General features: G+C 33.6%; 1 long non-coding RNA gene across 1 annotated transcript; it reads right to left on the reverse strand.

Moving 5' to 3' along the window:
- Positions 1–9,705: 9,705 nt before the first annotated feature.
- Positions 9,706–20,428, reverse strand: LOC127839081 (uncharacterized). The gene is made up of 2 exons (XR_008030142.1): positions 18,717–20,428; positions 9,706–9,809 (listed from the first exon to the last, which is right to left on the reverse strand). It is a non-coding gene; the product is annotated as an uncharacterized LOC127839081 (long non-coding RNA).
- Positions 20,429–21,181: the final 753 nt, after the last annotated feature.

A 21,181-nucleotide genomic window follows, 5' to 3' on the forward strand; every position in this document is an offset into this window, starting at 1 on the left:
TGCGAATCTTGTGCATAAAGTCTTCAATAACTTTTGTAATATTGATAATTCATCAATAGGATTTATACCGAGGTTAAATGGATATCAGTAGATCATCCTGCGCGTTAGTACAATGTCGAATAAGTATCGTAAATGTACAAACCTTTCAAAAACTCCGACGAAAACATTCACTATTCACCCGTTAACCGCCATTTTGAACACCAGTTAATATTTTTCTCACTTACGCCACGCCAGTTACTTGCCAGTTACTTGCGTACGATCCACCCCCTGCCGTTTACATAATGCGTGTTTACTTGTTTTCTGCTAGCCACTGTTTTCGTGAAATGCACAGGTGGTTAGCGTTGGGCTATGATATTAATTAGTAAAAACATCATTTTGAATGATACATTATCATATTATAACGAAAAATAAACTTTTCTGGAAAAAAATAAATAGCAAATATATATATAACAAAGTATTCAACTCGAAATCACCCGAAAACTGGGTGCATCGTTTTGAACAGCCATTACGTCATCAATTTTGCAGCGATTTTCAATATCTTGGTCTTATTCAACGCAGAAATGAATTTCTTTTCTGGAAATGTATATATCTTGTTATGGGAGTAGACATTACACAGTATCGCATACGAATAGGAGGTTTTACCCAGCCGTGCGCACGTGCACCACGGAGGTGCAACAATGAACATTATAATCCGTGTACGCAAGGTACCGATGTTCACTTCAGGACATTTGTGTGCCTACTATTTGTGTTGGGACTATATGCATACGCACAAAGTATTCTTATTGCCAATAATCATGCCATAAACCTTATTGACCGTAACGCCCAAACTCATTTGCCGATCAACTTTATATATTGTACAACTGATGTGCATGTAAGCGGCGGACCTGTTGTATATGCTTGTTTATACCAAGGTTTTCACCAACGATTACTGTCATTAGCCAGCGATGTGGAACTTAATCCCGGGCCAACAAATGGTGCGTCCCACGGTGATAATACAAACAGACCACCTTCACCTTCTAGCTTTTACACAGGTCCATACATGAACCCGGATACACAGTATATTGTAAATACAATGACGGCATACAAAAAACAGACCAATGACAGCATTGCAGTAATAGGGGCTGAAATTCAGGCTGTGCGACACGATATGCAGTGGGTAAAGCAGGAGTTAAACGATATGAACTGTAAAATCAACAATATAGAAGCAAGACAACATTCCATGGGTAAACATATTCAATCTTTGGAGACAAAATTTGATGATATCGACATTGAGCATCAAAACCTGCGAACCGAGTTTAAGGAAGTAGCACATATGCTTGATAGGGATTGCTCTGACCTGCGCGATATCACCAAGCGCCTTGAAAACCTAGAAGGTGCGGAAATAACAATCGACAACCGACGGACCCGAGTTTTAGCAGTGACATTCCTTCAAATGTAGATTAGGGTTGTGGCCAAAGCCCTCGATGTTCTGATATTTCTATACTGTAATGGAACATTGCAGGACTGAGATCGAAACTAGTTGACCCATTATTTCTTACATTTATATCACAATATGATATTATAATTTTGTTAGAAACGTGGGAGTCCAATGACGATGAAATTAAGCAAATTAACGAAGCTTGTTATGTATGGTATTGTTCACCATCTAAAATTTCTAGGCGAGGTGGTCGAAATATGGGTGGTGTCCTAGTAGGAATTAAAAATTGTTTTTGTGCCTTTGTGTCTCACGTGTATCGTTCATTTGAAGCAGGATTGGTTTTCAATATGGATAAACGTCTTTTTAATACATCAAAAGATATTTTTTAATTGCAATTTATATAGCGCCCGATTCTTCCCCTGCTTATGACGTAAGTAGTGTCAAGGGTATAGCAATTATCGAAAATTTGTTTTGCAATATTAATTACGCAGAACACCACATTTTGCTAGCTGGTGATTTGAATGCCAGAACAGGACAAGAACCTGATTTTATTGATGTTAACACAAATTTGAAAATATTTCATGATTTAGAAGAAATATTTTGTATTAACCCTCGTATGCGTGAACGTATATCAAGTGATTTCCATGTAAATAACTACGGTCGAAATTTTCTTAATCTATGTAAAGCTTATGAATTGTTTATTTTCAATGGTCGATGTGGGGACGATAAAGATAAAGGTAGTTATACATTCGTTAGCTCCAAGGGTTGCAGCGTCATTGACTATTTTGTTGGTAGTTCTGAAATATTTGATATTGTACAAGATCTGTTTGTTGGCAATGATTGCTCATCTGACCATTTACCTATTGTGTTAAAAGTAAAGACAAACGCATATGAATCTGAAACATCAAACCAAAACCATGAACATATTATAACTATAACCGACTTCAGTACCGACAATATTGCCATTTATAAAGACAATTTACAGTCGTTAATAGATGATAATGGAATGTCATTTACTTTTGAAAACACATGCATGACAATTGACGAAATTGTGACAAAATTTGAAAACGTCTTAATAAATTGTAATGAGCATTCAGTATCCAGACGAAAACGTTGTTTACATCGGTTTACCAAATCAACTTGGTTTGACCGGGACTGTAAAAATTATAAAACTAAAGTCAATAGGGCTCTGCGAAATTTTCGGCGTTATAAAAGTGTCACTAATTTGAATATGTATATGTCAATCAAAACAGCTTATCGCACTATGTGTAATAAGAAACGTTATGAATGCAAAACAAAAGTGATAAATACACTTTCTAACTCAGTTCGCGATCAGAAAGCTTTTTGGATGAACATTAAAAAGCTGCAAAAAAGGAGATAAATAAAACGACCATATCTTGTGAACAATGGTTTGACCATTTTAACACACTTTTTAATAGTCATACTCATGAAACAGAGGACACAATGTTTGCTGTTAATAATGTCGGAGAAAATATTAATATTGACGAATGTCAGGATGAATTATTCAATTCTCCTATCTCAGATAAAGAAATATTAGAGGCAGTACAATGCTTAAACCCTTCTAAAGCTAATTCTGGTCTTTTACCAGCTAAACATTTTATATACAGTATTGCTATTATTCTACCTTTTGTTAATATTATTTTGAATAAGATCTTTAGTACAGGCTACTTCCCTCCAAAATGGGCGAGCTCTGTAATGATACCGTTACATAAAAAGGACCCAAAAATAACCCTGACAATTACAGGGGTATAACCCTTATAGATATCTTCAGTAAAATATATATTTATATACTAAACAAAAGATTAACGTTCTATTGTGAAGCTTATGGGCGTTTACCAGATTCACAAGCCGGCTTTAGAAAAGAGTATTCAACGATTGATAACGCATTTGTTCTTTACTCAATAATCAACAAATATTTGTGTAGAAAAGGTAAAACTTTATATGTTGCTTTTGTTGATTTTAAAAAGTCATTTGATTACGTCGACAGGGGGAAATTATATCACACGCTATTAACAAATAACATCAGTGGAAAATTGTTAAACGCCATAAAGGGTCTATATACAGAAGTGAAAACTCAAGTGAAGTCTAATCATACTTTAAGTGACATAATTTACTGTCCTAAGGGTCTACGGCAAGGTTGTAATTTAAGTCCGACATTATTTTGTCTATTTATAAATGATTTATATGAATATCTTAAAAGCAAGCACATAAGGGGTATACAACTAACACCATATGATATCGAAATATTTATGTTGTTATTTGCTGACGATGTTGCGTTAGCATCTGATACTTTTTCTGGACTACAACAAGAATTAAATTATTTACATGAATTTTGCATTGAATATAAACTAGAAGTTAATGTTAAAAAAACTAAAGTAGTAGTTTTTAAAAACGGGGGAAGGTTATCCTCAAGGGAAAATTGGTATTACGCCGATGACAAGTTAGAATGTGTTAACGGGTTCAATTATGTAGGCGTATATTTTTCATCAACTATGTCCATGTATAAAATGTCAGAAAATATGGCTATTAAAGCAAAACGTGTAATTGTTTCGCTGATATCTTCTTTGTACGAATATATGCCAATGGAATATAACTGTTATTTCAAGCTAATTGATGCCAAGGTTATGCCTATCTTATTATATGGTTCAGAGCTTTGGGGACTAAAATCCTTTGATGTTGTCGAAGTGTCCATATATATGCTTGCAAGAGATTTATGTCAGCACCATTACATACATGTAATATGGCTGTACTTGGCGATTGTGGAAGATATCCTGTATATATTTTGACATGTAAACGTGTCATTAAATTCTGGTTGCGTTTGTTAAACATGCCAAATACTAGAAATGTAAAAAAATGTTATGAAATGTTAAAAGTGTATGATGGTTTAGGTTATATAATTGGGTCTCGTCACTACGTGAACATTTATTTTCTGTAGGATTTGGGTATGTCTGGAATGAACAAGGTGTTGTAAATGCAAGCGTATTTTTGTTCTATTATTTTCAACGCTTGAAAGATATATTTAAACAGTCATGGTCACAATCTTGCAATGAAACTTTAAAATTGATAAGCTATACCGGTTTTAAAATAGATTTTGAATGGGAAAAGTACCTTAACGTCCTTTTAATTCGAAAATTTAGAAATGCATATGTCCGTTTCAGAACTTCATCACATCAACTTATGATTGAACATGGGCGATACATAAATATAGAAAGAAACGAAAGGTTATGTCTCTTGTGCAAGACTTCTATCGAAGACGAATATCATTTCTTACTTGTATGTTCTTGCTATGAAGATCTCCGAGAAACGTATATTCCTTCCCGGTTTTACCATCAGCCAACAATCAACAAATTTAATAATGCTATGGCCACGCGTGATGACAACATTATACGAAATATTGCAATGTATATTTACTATGCCTTCGAAAGACGTAAAATGATGTTGTTAACTTAAACACTTGTTTTGCTGTACCACTGTTGAATTATATATGTGTTCAAATTGATATTATATCTATATGCATTTTGTATGTGTTTATGTATATGCAAGGGCCGGTGGCCGTATGGCAAATAAACCTTACTTTGTTATATTTCTACACAATTAAATTAACCCAGTTAGTGAAATGATGTTTTCACTAATTAATATCATAGCCACACGCCAACCACCTGTGGTGAAATGCTGCATTAACGAACATACTGTAACACATATTCAATATATACAGTATATTTGTTTGTTTTAAGCATAATACCGTGAATTATGTTCTCAGTCAACAGAGAGAATGAATACGTTCAAGATGACTTGCGTGATATTGCGTGACATTAGAGTGATAAATACTTCGCATTTATAGTTCACATTTATAGCTCACATTAGCCTATTAACTCCATCGATAGATTAAAATAGAGAAAATACGATTGAAAATTTGAATATAACGGAACATGGATACAAATAATTTAGTGTATTTATTTAAAGTTACTGAATATTTCTTGAAAATGAATAATGAATAAACTTTATTATATATTTGTATTACTGATCTAATTTTAAATATTACTAAATTCTTATAATTTGACAATTGTAAAGGACTTTAATAGATGAGTTCACTCATCATAAAATAGCATGTTGAGAATCAATTAAAACATTATTTGTATTGTCATGAAAAATAACATACTTATATGCGTATGCAAATCTGTACCTGATGTGTATAAGGTGTAATAGAAAATAATATTATTTATTAATTATTTATTTCAAGTATTGCAACTTAAGCTTCTACATTAAGTCACAATTTGTCACGTGCTTTTTTGGAAGACTCCGGTAGATTTTTGCAGTTTTCGGTATTTCAAGTGTAACCCTTCCCGTGCCATGTTGAATTACAACAAATGCTGCGTGGATTTTATGCGTATCCGAGTAAAAACAATTCAAAATTAAACTTAACAGTGCGGCAAAGACTTAACAATGTGTTTAAAATAAATGTAAGGTAACACGAATTCCACAGTGTTTCATTATATATCTGCCAACTTTAAATACATTTGTCTTGCCTTTCACATATATTAAGTGTTGCAGTCCTGGTATCATTTTAAAGATGATCTGTCTTCTTCTAATAATTGCAGTTAAAAAATACCTTTCCTCATCTTCTTAGAAAGTAAACTTCGCCCAAATGCAAGCGCCCTCGTTAAACATAGTTTTACAGTGTGATTTTGCACAAGCACAATAATACCATAAACGTACCCAAACGTTTATCTTTCAACGAAGTCAGTGATGAAATGCACCCCAACGTTGAAGACATACATATGATACCGGAAATAACCATAAAAGCATGAGATCGCTAAATGGCTTCAAATCATATCAAAATAGACACTTTTTCGATAGTTTAGTTAAATGTAACCTAAACGGACATGGTCATAATTTGCAAACAAAAACAAGATGCTAACGTTGAAATATGCTCCTTACATAACGAAAATTTACGAAGGAAGAGCGTTCTCAACAGGATTTTCGATATAAATTAATTTCATTATTCTTTGTTTATTCCGAAATATTAACGTCACTAAATTGGAAATGTGGTCTAAAAGTAGTCTCGATGTATTATAACATTTACTTTTTGTTTTTTAAAATGATAAATGGGACAAGAAATTCAAATCAAATTAATGCAAATTCAAAAGCAGCCCATAGTCAGGCTTTTGGGAAATAATATTCGGAATAACCTCTCCGATAAATTTCAATATTTTATAAATTAGCATGAAATAAAACATTTTTTATTCATTTCGGTTCATTGGCAGTTTACTGAAAGTCAAAGAACTTTTCTAAAAGTTTAGTTTTATGAATTTGCTTTGATAACATAAGCTGTGCTGCGTTGTTTGCTTTGTTACATTGTCGTCAAATTTAATTTACTTAATATGATAAGATCAGTCATATTGTGTCAGATCCTCTAAGTGTGATTCTTCCAAACATACTTCTGTTCTGAGAGATCGGCATGGCGTAATGAGAGGTCAATATGGCGTAATGGATATGTTGTCCGCCAAGAGAACGGTGCATTTCCCACTGTAGGAGCGTTATTTAGACACATAGCCACCAAGAACTGGTTGTAGTCCCAGGAAACGGACTCGAGAACGTTTCGAATAAGCCTTAGACTTTCTATGCAATCGAGATAAAATAATAGGTTTAAATTCTGTTCAAGACGTTTAAACCTGTCCGAAATAATAACAAACACAAGGTGTATGAGTTTAATTTTATTGTTATCACAACAAACAAGAAACTAGAAAGTATATTATTTTGTAATCTTTTAGTGATATTCATACAAGACTTCTTTGTTAGTAAATGTCTATAATATATATGTATATTTCCATCTACCATCTTAACATAATAAGAAAAGCACAGAAGCACTCGGTAGTTGAGCTTAAACTGCATAAAATACAACATGAAAGAGGCACAGGACATTTTAAACGTAACAAGAGCTTGCCACAGTAGTGCCAAATCCCCGCCGAAATGTGTTTGCTTGTATAACAACATTTGTTTTAGAGATGAGAACAATACTTGTAAAACATGGCACATGTGTCATCTATTTATGTTTCAAGTATCAATTAGTTATATAGTGTTGAAATTGTGCTGTAGAGAATAAAATATATGGAAATGAAAGAAAGGAAGGTTATTAAAAAAGAAGACTATAAACAGTTACTGTTCTTGATCAATGTATTTTTCCTTAAACTCATCTATTCATTTTACAGTGAATACTTCAGTGTTCAAATTAAAATATTATTGTAAAATTAGATAAAGGGTGATATTAAAAATTGAAAAGCTAAATATTTACAATGAAATTAAATTAAATATAATTTAAAATTATAAATAAATAACAAAAAAATAAAAAAAAAGGAAGATAATTTAAAAACTACGACCGAAAGAGTAATGGTTTATGTTCACTGCACTTTTCCTAGTTGCCATCTGTTTATATTTTTAGTTTCAAGTAATTCCCTTCAATAGATTTAGAGTTATACTCCGGACAACAATTACTTCAAAATTAAATAAAGGGAGATAATTCAAAAACTAAGGTAGATATAGTTATGGTTCTTGGTCACTGCACTTCTCCTAGTAGCCATTTGTTTATATTGTAAGTTTAAAGTAAATCCATTGAATAGATTTGGAGTTATGCTCTAAAATGTTTCGGACGGAAAGACGGACGCACAGACGGACGGACTCACAGACAGACGGACGGAGACAATTACTATATCCCCTCCGAAAGAAAATCGGCAGGGATAATAATAGCACCTTATTAGATACACAATACCAAACGCAATTAAAACATGAAATAACCAATACAGTTCAAAATAACAAAGATGTAGACCCCAACACCTTATGGGAAATAATTAAAGGTAATATACGTAACACAACAATAGGATACACATCATTTCAACAAAAAGAAACACAAAAACTTGGAATTGAAACCATAAAAATCATTTAAACATTTGAAAACACAATCGCATGAAACAAACACAAATGATACCAACGCCATTGAAAATGAAATTGCTTAAAAAAACAAATATTAGAAGGTATCTATCATACACACCACAATAGCATAATACTTTGAGCGCGGGCACGGCATGTTAAACACAATGAAAAGAATACAAAATACTTTGCAAATATTGAAAAACGTAAATGCGAACAAAAAACGGTATACAAACTATTAGTCAATGGCAAAGACATAACAGAAATCAAATACTAGAAGAACAATGTCTATCTTTTCGAAAACCTCTTCAAACGAAAGAATGTCGAAATAACACCCTTTTTAAAAATACACATCATGCTTTAAATGAAAGGGAAAAGCAATTATGTAACGGATTACTGACTGAATATGAATGTGGAGTACCTCTTAAGAAATGCAAAATAAAAAAAGCCCGGGGTCTGATGGCATCACTATCGAGTTTTATAAAAAATTTGGAACGATCTTAAAACACATTCAACTAATTCACTAAATAATTCATTTAACAACGGAAGTTTAACAGCGCTACAAAAAAAAAGTATAATATCACTCATTCCAAAACCCGGAAAAAACTTGTCAAATTGGCGCCTGATTAACTTACTGAACAATAATTATAAAATAGCAACTAAAAGTATAGCAAACAGAATTAAAAGAATATTACCATCAATCATTTCAAGATCTCATTCTGTTTTCAAAAAAGGACGTAACATTGGTGAAAACGTTCGTCTTTTACAAGAATGCACTATTTCAACAAGTCAAATAATCCTGATCTAATATTCTTTGCTCTTGCTTAGAAAATATGAACTTTGGTAAAATTCGCATTCAATGGGTCAAACTGTTCTATACCAATATTAACAGTATATTCATTAACAATGGCTTCTTTTCAAACAGTTATATCATCGAACGAGGGGTTCGACAAGGATGTCCACTTTTATCATCGCTATTTATTATATGCATCGAGTATCTATCACATCACATCCAATCAAATAAACATATAAATGGTATATCGTTGGAACCTGACGACAAAATTAAACAGTTCCTATTTGCTGACGATGCAACTTATATATTAAATGACAATAGTTACTCATTCCATAACCTAATAGAGTCGCTAACCCTTTTCGGAATGACATCGGGTCTTAAACTAAACAAAAGAAAATGTACTGTGCCACGAGAAGGAAATTTAAAACCAAGTAATGTCCATCATAAAAAAGAAATGAAATTCATTTGGACATCAGATGAAGCCACCACGTTAGAAATGTCACGTAATCGAATGTCAATGTATTTGGTGAGAGTAAAACAAGTCTCTGACTTCTCAAAATTATTTCTTTTATTTTTCTAACTATTTCCTAACATCAAAATTGTATTTATAGTCTAAACATTATTTTCTAAGTCTAGCTGTAGTATCTTTCTAACCTAACCGCGGAGTGCCGCTTTCCTTCTAAACATCCCCATTTTGTCTCTAAATTAATTTGCATATATTTTCTTTTTGATTGGTCCTCAGCTAGTATGGTTATTATTCATAGGTTGATTAGTCAGAATATTCTAGAAGGAACAATTTTTCATGTATTTACTTGCTTGGCGAATATACTAAAATCTAATCAATTTATATTGGTACTAATTAATTTATATTGGTATAGAGTAATTCGTCAGTACCATAACTTTTGTATCCCAGACAATAGGTGACCCTTTCATCTTTGCTGTTTGTTGACCATGCGTGTTACTTATAATCTCGTATCTATATGCTGACTCTGGACTCGTTGTTAAGTATATGACCTTTGATTCTTTTGTCTGGTTGACTTTCCAATTTATTAATCCCAATTATCCCACCCTGGGTGTAAACGTATTTGTGTTCTTATTTGGATTTAATCTTAAATCAGGTCTGACTTTTCATTTTATTGATTCCAATTATACCCCACCCTGGGTGTAAACGTATTTGCGTTCTTACTTGAAATAAATCTTAAATCAGGTCTTAGTTTATGCAAATACTTCCCAAGATGTATTATTAAATTCTCAAACTTAATCTTAACATTGCATAAACATATTATGGAAATATACATATTATCCTTATTAATTTCCATCATAAGAATAAACTCATAAGAATAAACGATAAACGATATGTTATAAACTGTTACATTACACACAAACTTCATCTTAACATTGCATATACATATTACTGAAATATACCCATTATCCTTATTAATTTCCACCATAAGAATAAACTCATAAGAATAAATGATAAACGATATGTTATAAACCGTTACATTACACAGCTTTCCCTTTATTTTAATTTTTTAAATATTTTATGATATTAAAAAAATTAATTGTTATTATTTTCGTCTTTTTTTTCGTAACGATAAAATATGTGAAGATTTTGGTTGGAGTACAATGTATACATATTACTTGCTAAGTTCATATGAGATTAAATATAAGTTTGTTACTAAATATGATGATTACAAGATAATGACAATAGCATACGACAAAACAACACAATATAATACAGTGATGCATGTACACCATGACTATTTCATTTGGGTGGATTGAACAGGAATCGTATTGACCAGTCGTAGTTATCTGTTTGTTTGAGTTGCGTGACCTTTTTTGAGTGGTAATGTTGTTTACCTCTTAACTTACGGGAATGTGGTAGTGCATGCCGAGCGTGGATTAATTGTAAATCCGATTCCTGTAGTTCTTTGAAGCAAAAACGGCATAAGGGTCTATTCATTATGACCTGATGTGGAGTTCCACATGTGATGTGATAACCTTGATTGCAACAATGTGTTCTATCGCCGCAAAAATTAAAGCGTAGACAGATTTGACAAAGAATATGTGGATGTACGAATGTCTTTCCGCGGCGACTTGTAGTGATGAATTGATGTGCGCGAGCATATAGCTGCTGATTATCAGTGTGGAAAAATATAGTGATGGACATGTGTTTGCGAAATTTCCTCGGGAGTGACGTTGACCGTATGAGAAAGCGAAATGCTTTTATGGATTGGAGATAATCGAAACCGTATGTTCCTATGATGGCTTTGCAGAGAAAGATATTCTGTTTGTGATTTACGCTTGATAAGTGGTCGTACATTTGTTGATGTAAAACCGGTATGTCGTAGTAGTCAATGAGGAAGACCATGGTGTCAATATGTATTTCCCCTGACGTCATCATGTATGTGAATATTGACATGCCATGTGTGTGTGTTCTATTGTGTCCATGTCTTGAAATGTAGAAATAAAGTATGACATCTTGTATGTATGCTTTTGGTGAAAATCGTTGTTTGTAATCGTTGTAATTCGAAAATCGTTGTTTGTAATCGTTGTAATTCGAGTTTGTCGGTTTGAAGGCAGGTTTGACTGGAGTTAATGTACCAATCATTTAACGTAAAGTGTTCATTGTATGCGCGGCAGTTCATGGGTACATTAACAATGTCTATGGGAGCGATCGCGCGAGCGGATACTTTATTTTGGGAATGGTCTTGACATATTGTTACGAGGCGTAGGTCTTGTCTAGAGACTATCGCCCAGTTACCAGATCCTAAATATTTGGCATCAGGTAAGATTGTGTTAGGGTGTATGATCACCTTGCAATAATCTTTTATGTGCTGAGTGTTGTTAATCATAATGGCGATGACGCATAATTTAGACATGTCCACTTGGTAGAATGGAGATTGTACGACACATGTACGTCGCGCTTGACAAGTTCTCAGTTCATAATCTGTCAATAGGCAGTACTGATTTCGCGCTTGATCAATCAAGAAACCTTTAGTTTCTAGTTCGTATCTAGCGGACATGTTATAGTGGATTTTGTTGTCATTTATAGTTTCGTTAGCAGGTGAATAGGGCATATCGAAATTGAATACTTCATATACGTCGAAAGAAGCTCCTATCTCAAGGAGAGGGATGTCCATTGTAATGATAATAGCGGTAGGTGACATTATGGCGGTCCTCGAGGTAGATTGGTAATAATGCCATAGGTCGGTCTTGGGATTAGCTGGTAGTTGTAAATTATTAGGCAGTTTTGTCGCAGTGTCCAATAGTACGTCTTTCAGGTGAATAGGTGAAATAAGAGATGGAAAAAGTTTGCCGGTGCTGAGCATATTAAGTTGTCCTTTAAAAGTTTCTAGATATAGTGATGCGTGTAAAACAGCCCGACGTAATTCATCAATCATGATCTTCAGTGAGTTGTAATTCACCGTGTAATCTTGAACAGCATGTGTCATTGCCTGCAAACGCTCATATGTGTGCGTGATTTTTTCGTCAAGCTGTCTAAGAGTAGATATCAGAGTGTTAATGGAGTGGCGATTTTCAGTTATGTGTTGTTGGGTAACATTGATAATGGATAAACTATTTTGTAACACATGGATAATAGTTTTCTGACTTTCTTGAAGTTGATTAACGTGCATTTGAATATTACGGATGTCAGAATCGTCAGCTGTGCCGAAAAGAAATTTAAAGACTCCGCCTAGAGGTAACAATGAGCGTTTCTGGGTATCACTGAGCGTTTTATAATCTAGATAACTGTCAAGTACGTTGTCTTGGTCAGAACGGATGTATTCAATTTCCGTATGGAGTTGTGTTAATGATTGCTCAAAAGCGTCCGTTTGTAATAGTAGGTCATTCCGTTGGAATTTGAACGTCATGACGTTCGTGGTATTTGTGATATTATCTAGTCTTGTTTCAAGCAGGGTAAGAAACGTAGAGAAGACGGTGGTATCGAGAAGTAGGGCTATTTGCCAATGAGCTCTGGTCACAGACACTTCGTTAACTTTTTGAAAAATAACATTTTCATTAATCACAAGCCCCCCGATCATGCGCAACGGTAAAATCAAAACAAATGATGGCAACATCATCTGAAATATTATAAAGAAGAAGTATATTATCACGATTTGGTTACTACACTTCATGCTGTTTACATAACTTGGAGTCATTCAAGCGTATAGACGTCAACGTTGCTTGTGTGGCCGTTACGGTAAATATTACATATGATCAGCTATTGCCTCAAGGCACGTGAAAATCACTTTCTTAATAGATTTATTAGATCTTTGACGTTGTCGGATGGATTTTCTTTTTTTATGCTTAATAGCTATTTCGTCAATTTGCATGCGATTATCGGTTGAATCGTTGTCCGATTGACATGGGGGCGGATATAGTGGTTCAACCCGATCGTATTGACGCGTATCAGATTCGCTAGAGTTTGACGCATAGTATTTGAATTGTTTGTGTCTTAAATGCCTTTGCAATTCCGCTAAAGGGATATCTTCTTCATTGTCAAAATTGTCCCGAATTCGGCGGGTTTGCTTAGTAATGATAGGTAATCCTTGTATTGATTGACTTGAATCACTATCAGACTCACTATTTTCGGCAAAAGCTAAATTTGCTTTCCTTATGGGGCGTCCCGTATTAGTATTTAATATAGGCCATTCATTTATATTAGCATGTCTTATTTGGTCAGCATGAACTTTAATAGTTGAGTTGTCTAATTGATTCTTTATGACGTATGTTAACGGTGATTTTTGTTCGATTATACGATAATATGGCCTCCATTTACTGTCTAATTTATTTGTACGTTGAACGTTTTTATAGTAAACGGGGTCGTTGATTTCGAATTTGATGTCTTTTGTATTTTTATTCGCATATTCGGCTTGTTTATATTTAGATTTTTGAATTTGTGCACACACCTTTTTAAATGATTTGTGTTGTTCTTCTAATATTATTTTATGATAATCTTCGCCGTGATATCTACGTCTAGGTTTTAACAAATTGTTTATGGGAAGAATGGGGTCTCTGTTAAATACTAAAAAGAAAGGTGAATGTTTTGATGTTTCTGAAGTGGAAAATCTTGTAGCTGCTCAAGACATGTTTAAATGTAAATCCCATTGCTGTACATTTTCTTGAACGAGTTTTGAGAGTATATTGTTCATAGTTGAGTGAGAGCGCTCATTCTTGCCGTTAGCTTCGGGGTGAAATGTGGACGTTTTGACATGTTGGATATTCATTGATTTTAATGTTTCTGTAAATGCCGTGCTAGTGAATTCTTTACCATTATCGGTAATTTATTCGAATGGGACATGAATGACGACAATAAATCCCGTTCACTAACAGGTGTATTACGCTATTAGAAGATTTATCTGGTGATGGGAATGCTTCTATGTATCTTGGATATTGATCTACGAAACATATTATATACTTATTTCCGGAAAGCGTTGTTGGGTATGGCCCGCATATATCTATGGAAACAACCGAGAAAGGGAATGGCGGTATTGCGGTTTCTGATGATACGGGAGCTTTAATTGCTTTCAAGTTTCTACTTTGACAGACAATGCATTTCGACACATAATCATTCAATTCTTTGAACATTTTAGGCCAATAATATTTCTTTTTTATGGTATGAAAAAGTCTTTGAGAACCACCATGTCCGTTTTCGTCATGATATTGATTGATATCTGAACCTGTCAGGTGTTTAGGTACAAAAAGCCTAAAGGTAGGTTCTTCATCGACGCTCGATATGTAGTATAGTATCCCATCAACCATATTAAATTTATCATCTTCGTGTTTGTTTTGTTTCCCTAATTTTAATCTCGTTTTAATCTCAGATATGTGAGGGTCTTTTACTTGTTCAATTTCCATGTTACAATCGTTTATTTGATCGGTTTCTATTGTCTCGTCATTTATAACTGTTTGTGGGATTGTGCTATTATCAATTATTTGTCTGTGATCAATATGTGTACAGTCAATTACATTTATTTCGCGCGTCTGGTCCTGTCCATTTATTTTCGAATTAATCGTATAATGTTTATCGTTAATATCTAACTCTATTTGCGTTTGGTCGCCTCGGTCATTGGTTATTTTGGTGTTTGGGGGTCGGCTTAGAAAGTCGGCAATAATATTCTTTTTTCCCCGATATAAATTTAATTTTGCAGTTGTAACCCGCTATACTAAAGGCCCATAATTGTATTTTCTTGTTTTGCATCGGAGACTCGAGTAAATATTTCAATGATCTATGATCTGTCCTGATAACAAATTCGGCGTTGTGTAAATAATGGTGCAATTTATTCAGACTGTAAAATATGCTTTAACATTCTTTCTCAATGGTACTATATTTTATTTGTGTTGGGTTTAATCGGTGTGATAGAACGAATATCGGTTTTTCACCTACATAATCTCCAGTTTCGTTATCCTCACATTTTTTAGTTAAACAAGCTCCTACGCATTTATCAGAGGCATCAGTATACAGAATATAACCTTTATTTGGGTCCGGATAGGAAAGGTAAGGAATTTGTGTTAATGAGTCTTTTAATTGTATGAAACTATCTTCACGTTGTTTTGACCATGTAAATGGGACATTCTTTCTCGTGAGATTGATGAGAGGCTCGACTACTTCTGAATACGATGGACAGAATCTCATATAATATACCGCCGCACCTAAGATAGATCGTACATCGCGTACGCACTTTGGCCTAGGGAATTGTCGGATCGCTTCCACTTTTAACGGATCCGGTCGTATACCGTTTTGATATATGATGAAGCCTAGGTATCTAGTCTCTCTTTGTAAGAATTGGCATTTCGATAGTTTAAGCTTTAGGTTATGTTTACTGAGACTCTGTAGTACTGTATCTACGTGTGATAAATGAGATTGCAAGTTAGGTGAAAATATTAGAATATCATCTGAACATGCTACGGCGAATCCTTCACAACCCTTAAGCACTTTATTAGCTAATTCTTGAAATATTGATCCCGCCCCAGACGCACCGAATGGCATGACGTTAAAGTGAAATAGACCCCTGAACCCTGAAGCAAAGGCTGTTTTTTCTCTGTCTTCTTCTTTTATAGGTATTTGTCAATACCCCGATATCAAATCTTAACTGGTGAAATATTTACTTTTCCCTAATAACGCCAATATATCATCTATTAATGGTAATGGATAGGCAATTGGTTTTGTAATTTTGTAAAGCTGTCTGAAATCGATGCAAAACCTTTTCTCCTCTTTATTATCTTTATTTAAATCAAGGTTATTTTTCTTTTTATCTACTAAAACAATAGGGAAACTCCACGGACTTCTTGATGGGCTTATTATGTTTGCCGCTAGCATTTCGTCAATAGCTCTATCTATGAATACCTTATTGTTTAATGGTGTTCGATACGGCCTTAATTTAATGGGAGGATGGTCCCCTGTATCGATGTTAAATTCTATCGCTGTAGTTTGTGTTAATTCTAAATTATTTCTTGCAAAGAGAGTTCTGTGTTTTAAGAGTACCGGGAGAACATTTTCTTTTTGATCTCCAGCTACATGTAAATCTGATAGGATCTCATCTTTAGACAAGCCTGATGTGGGTGTATTATTTTTGATAACGCTTTCTATGGAACATATTTTGTTATCTTGAATAGATTGAAGTTGGCCTATGGGACAATTACGTTTTAGTCTAATTGTTTTATGAGTATTGTTTATAATTAGAATGGGGAATCTACGATCACGCGTTGCCTTGACTACTGAGTTAACAATTGTTAAACCGGGTTCATTATCAAAGAAAGAATTACTTATTCCAGTGAAGTCATAATTTTGATTTGAGTGTATGCTGTTTCTTTTAGTCTTAGCAAGGAGTCTTTATGCAGTTTGTGGTTTAAGAACGGTATGTCTAGTTAGCCTCGCTATTATTGAAAGGTGTACATCTTCTTCTAGTGGTACATAACAATCGTTTATCCTTAAACATCCTAGATCAAAGTATAAACGGACACCGTTATCTTGTAAGAAATCTCTTCCTAGTATTACGTTCCTATTTATGTTTTCAACAAAAAAAAAATGGATGTTCAATATATATATTTCCTATTTTAAATTTTAATTTGACATTCCCGCGAACGTATAGCGAGTTACCATCAACCGCCTTTAGATTGATTTTTGTCATTTTAAGTGGTGGTTTGTTTTTTAATAGATCATAAGCATTTTTACTGAGTAAGGAAAGTTCTGCTCCTGAATCTATCAAGCTCCTAAATTTACAATTTCCTATTGAAATGAGACAATAATTTGGATTTCCACACAAAGCAATATTATACGTCTTAACGCTTCATTACCATAGACCCCTTTTTGGTAAGACGCTCCTAGTTTTTTTTAAGGTACGGTTTTCTTTGAGTACATTCTCTACTGAAGTGTCCCAATTTTCCACAATTCCAACAGTCTATTTTGTCTTTCCAATTTTTGTCATATTCGTTCTTGCGTGCGTAACCGTTTTGTCCCACTGCATAACCGTTTCGACCTACCGCGTTTGCATTTAGTTCGTTTTTCCTACGTCTACAGTCTTGTATAACATGACCCTGTTTCTTACAATACATGCAAGTGTTTGATGGTCTCAAATGATCAATTTCCATGGGTACAGGTCTATTAAGTGGCGTTTGAACGTGATTATGACTTAAATGTGACCTTAATTCGAATCTTGCTCTTATGTTCTGCTCAGCCGTTGCGGAATTAACGGCCAACGCTAAAGTAGTTGGATTTTCACGCATTAATTTAAGGCGAAAATAATCATGTCTCAGGCCGTCAATTAAAGTTCCAATTAACGGAATTTCGATAATTTCGCGGTTATCCTCAACATTTTCATACGCTTCATTCGATAAAGGCAGGAGCCTTTCCGCGAATAATTGTATATTTTCGTCGGGTTGTTGTTTGACCGTTTTTAAGAGAGCGAGAGCATAATGAGGGTCCTGGATTTCTGCGAATCTTGCTTTAAGTTCATTTTTTAAGGTTGCCCATGACTCATCAGGAAAATCAGTCAAATACCTCTGAATGTTATCGTTAACAAGTCCCCTACTAGATCGGTTACCTACTAACTTCAATTGACCCCCCGCCAAACGTTAAAGTACCCCATATTTCTCTATGTTTTTGATCCAATTTTTGTATTCTTTCGGATTTCCGTCATAAGTTTGAACTACCTGTGAGACGCTTTGAGTTCCGATAGCATTTGATACACCTCTAATTTGTTCACTTAAATTTTGAAAGAATTATGGAACCGCTTGATCTGCCATCTTTGATAATTAACCATAGGAAAATAAGTCAGTCACACACCGACTTTGCCCGTTTGTTGTGGAAGTTCGGCACGATTTTGTCCTTCTGGCCTGTGAAAGAAGTGGCACTTCCGTTGATCCTGGGTTGATCCTGATCACGGCACCAGTTAAACACGTGTCACGTAATCGAATGTCAATGTATTTGCTGAAAGTAAAACAAGTCTCTGACTTCTCAAAATTATTTCTTTTATTTTTCTAACTATTTCCTAACATCAAAATTGTATTTTTAGTCTAAATATTATTTTCTAAGTCTAGCTGTAGTATCTTTCTAACCTAACCGCGGAGTGCCGCTTTCCTTCTAAACATCCCCATTTTGTCTCTAAATTAATTTGCATATATTTTCTTTTAAGATTTTGATTGGTCCTCAGCTAGTATGGTTATTATTCATTGGTTGATTAGTCAGAATATTCTAGAAGGAACACTTTTTCATGTATTTACTTGCTTGGCGAATATATTAAAATCTAATCAATTTATATTGGTACTAATCAATTTATATTGGTATAGAGTAATTCCTTTACATTCGTTAGTACCTTAACTTTTGTATCCCAGACAATAGGTGACCCTTTCATCTGTGCTGTTTGTTGACCATGCGTGTTACTTAAAATCTCGTATCTATATGCTGACTCTGGACTCATTGTTAAGTATATGACCTTTGATTCTTTTGTCTGATTGACTTTCCAATTTATTAATCCCAATTATCCCACCCTGGGTGTAAACGTATTTGTGTTTTTATTTGGATTATATCTTAAATCAGGTCTGACTTTTCATTTTATTGATTCCAATTATACCCCATCCTGGGTGTAAACGTATTTGCGTTCTTACTTGAAATAAATCTTAAATCAGGTCTTAGTTTATGCAAATACTTCCCAAGATGTATTATTAAATTCTCAAACTTTATCTTAACATTGCATATACATATTATTGAAATATACATATTATTCCTTTTAATTTCCATCATAAGAATAAACTCATAAGAATAAACGATAAACGATATGTTATGAACAGTTACATTACACACAAAATTCATCTTAACATTGCATATACATATTACTGAAATATACCCATTATCCTTATTAATTTCCATCATAAGAATAAACTCATAAGAATAAATGATTAACGATATGTTATAAACCGTTACATTACAGAAATACATTTACAAATAATATAAATGAAACAGTTCGAAAAACATACTGCCTAAATAACCGAAATTAAAATACTGCTTGAAATCTTGGCAACACCGTAAACGTACACTAATCGGAAAAACGCAGTGTTGAAAACGTTTGCACTCCCTAATTAGTTTATGTACCAACAGTTCTCCCAAATCCACCAAATGATATTTTTAACGATATAAAATCCGCACTCAGTAAATTCAATCTGTAGAAAATGGAGGTATCCAATTAACGGACATTGCCTCATTCTTGAATGCAATCAAATGCAGCTGGGTTAAAATTTACCTAGATAATACCAATACGAGTAAATCGAAATTATTCGACCAGAAAATTCTAAAAAATATGGTGATTTCTTACTTTTTGAATATTTTACATGAAATTGCAAACGAAAACATATTTCTATCTAGTGTTCTACCGGCATGGAGTAATGTTACTCATTATCTATAAACCAAAACCAGCAGTAAAACTATTTCATGGAACAATAAAGACATATCTTCAAACAATAAGACGTTTTTTTATATTAACATTGGTTTGAACGAAACATTTAATATGTCGAACAATTGTACGATTACAGGATTAAGGACTTTTATTCTTTTGATAATATATGTTACATATACGGAATACCTTCAAGCAATTTCCTAATGTATTACACATTAATCAAAAGCATACCCATACATATTAAATCTATTACCAATACAAATAACACACCATGTACTCAAACATCATTCGTAGAAAACATACTTGCACAAACAAAACAAAACGAACAAAATATTTTACACACTAAAAATTAAAAACCCTGTAGAAAACTCCAAAATTCAAAATCAACCGCAAATCCTTCTTCGAGAACAAGAATTTAATTGGAAACAAATATTTATTATGCCATATAAAACATAATGTGCTTATACACATGTTTACATTATATGTTTTATATTATATAAAAAAAAAAGAAAACAAAAGAAAAGCACAGATGTGTTATTTATAGTAATATTAACAAATCCACGTCGTGCGATCAGTTTATATAAAACCAGTGTAAACATTTATGTACACACAAAAAACCGCATCCTCTATTTTGTTAATCACGTATAATAAATCTAATTTTAAGTTAGTATTTTATATAAGTTTACTGTGTCAAAACATTGATCATGAAAAGAGAAAAATGTTTCAATAATGGAAATCGATTAAAATACAATAATATTTACAAGCACTACACAATTGACATCTCGCCAACTGTCATATTCGTATTTAAATATCGATCGACCAATCAGCGATCGATAAATCGTGCGCGCCGGTTGCTAACGACCTGTCCGCCATTTGCTATACAAGCCGAATGCATTGATCTAATTTATTAAACGAGTTTCGTTTATTTTGTTAAAAAAGGAAAAGAAATATAAAGAAACGGTGTAAATAATGTTTATGTAACTCGGACAGTCGGTATCCAGAAAGATAATTTAAAGGAATTTAATTTTTACAATTTCCAACGCGAAAATGTGATCTTGACAAGTGCGAGTGGAAGCTTTAATGTGGATAATTATCAAAATTACCTACATCCTCCTTAAAGAAAATTATTTT

Source organism: Dreissena polymorpha, chromosome 7 (assembly GCF_020536995.1).
Source record: "Dreissena polymorpha isolate Duluth1 chromosome 7, UMN_Dpol_1.0, whole genome shotgun sequence".
Classification (NCBI taxonomy): Eukaryota; Metazoa; Mollusca; class Bivalvia; order Myida; family Dreissenidae; genus Dreissena; species Dreissena polymorpha.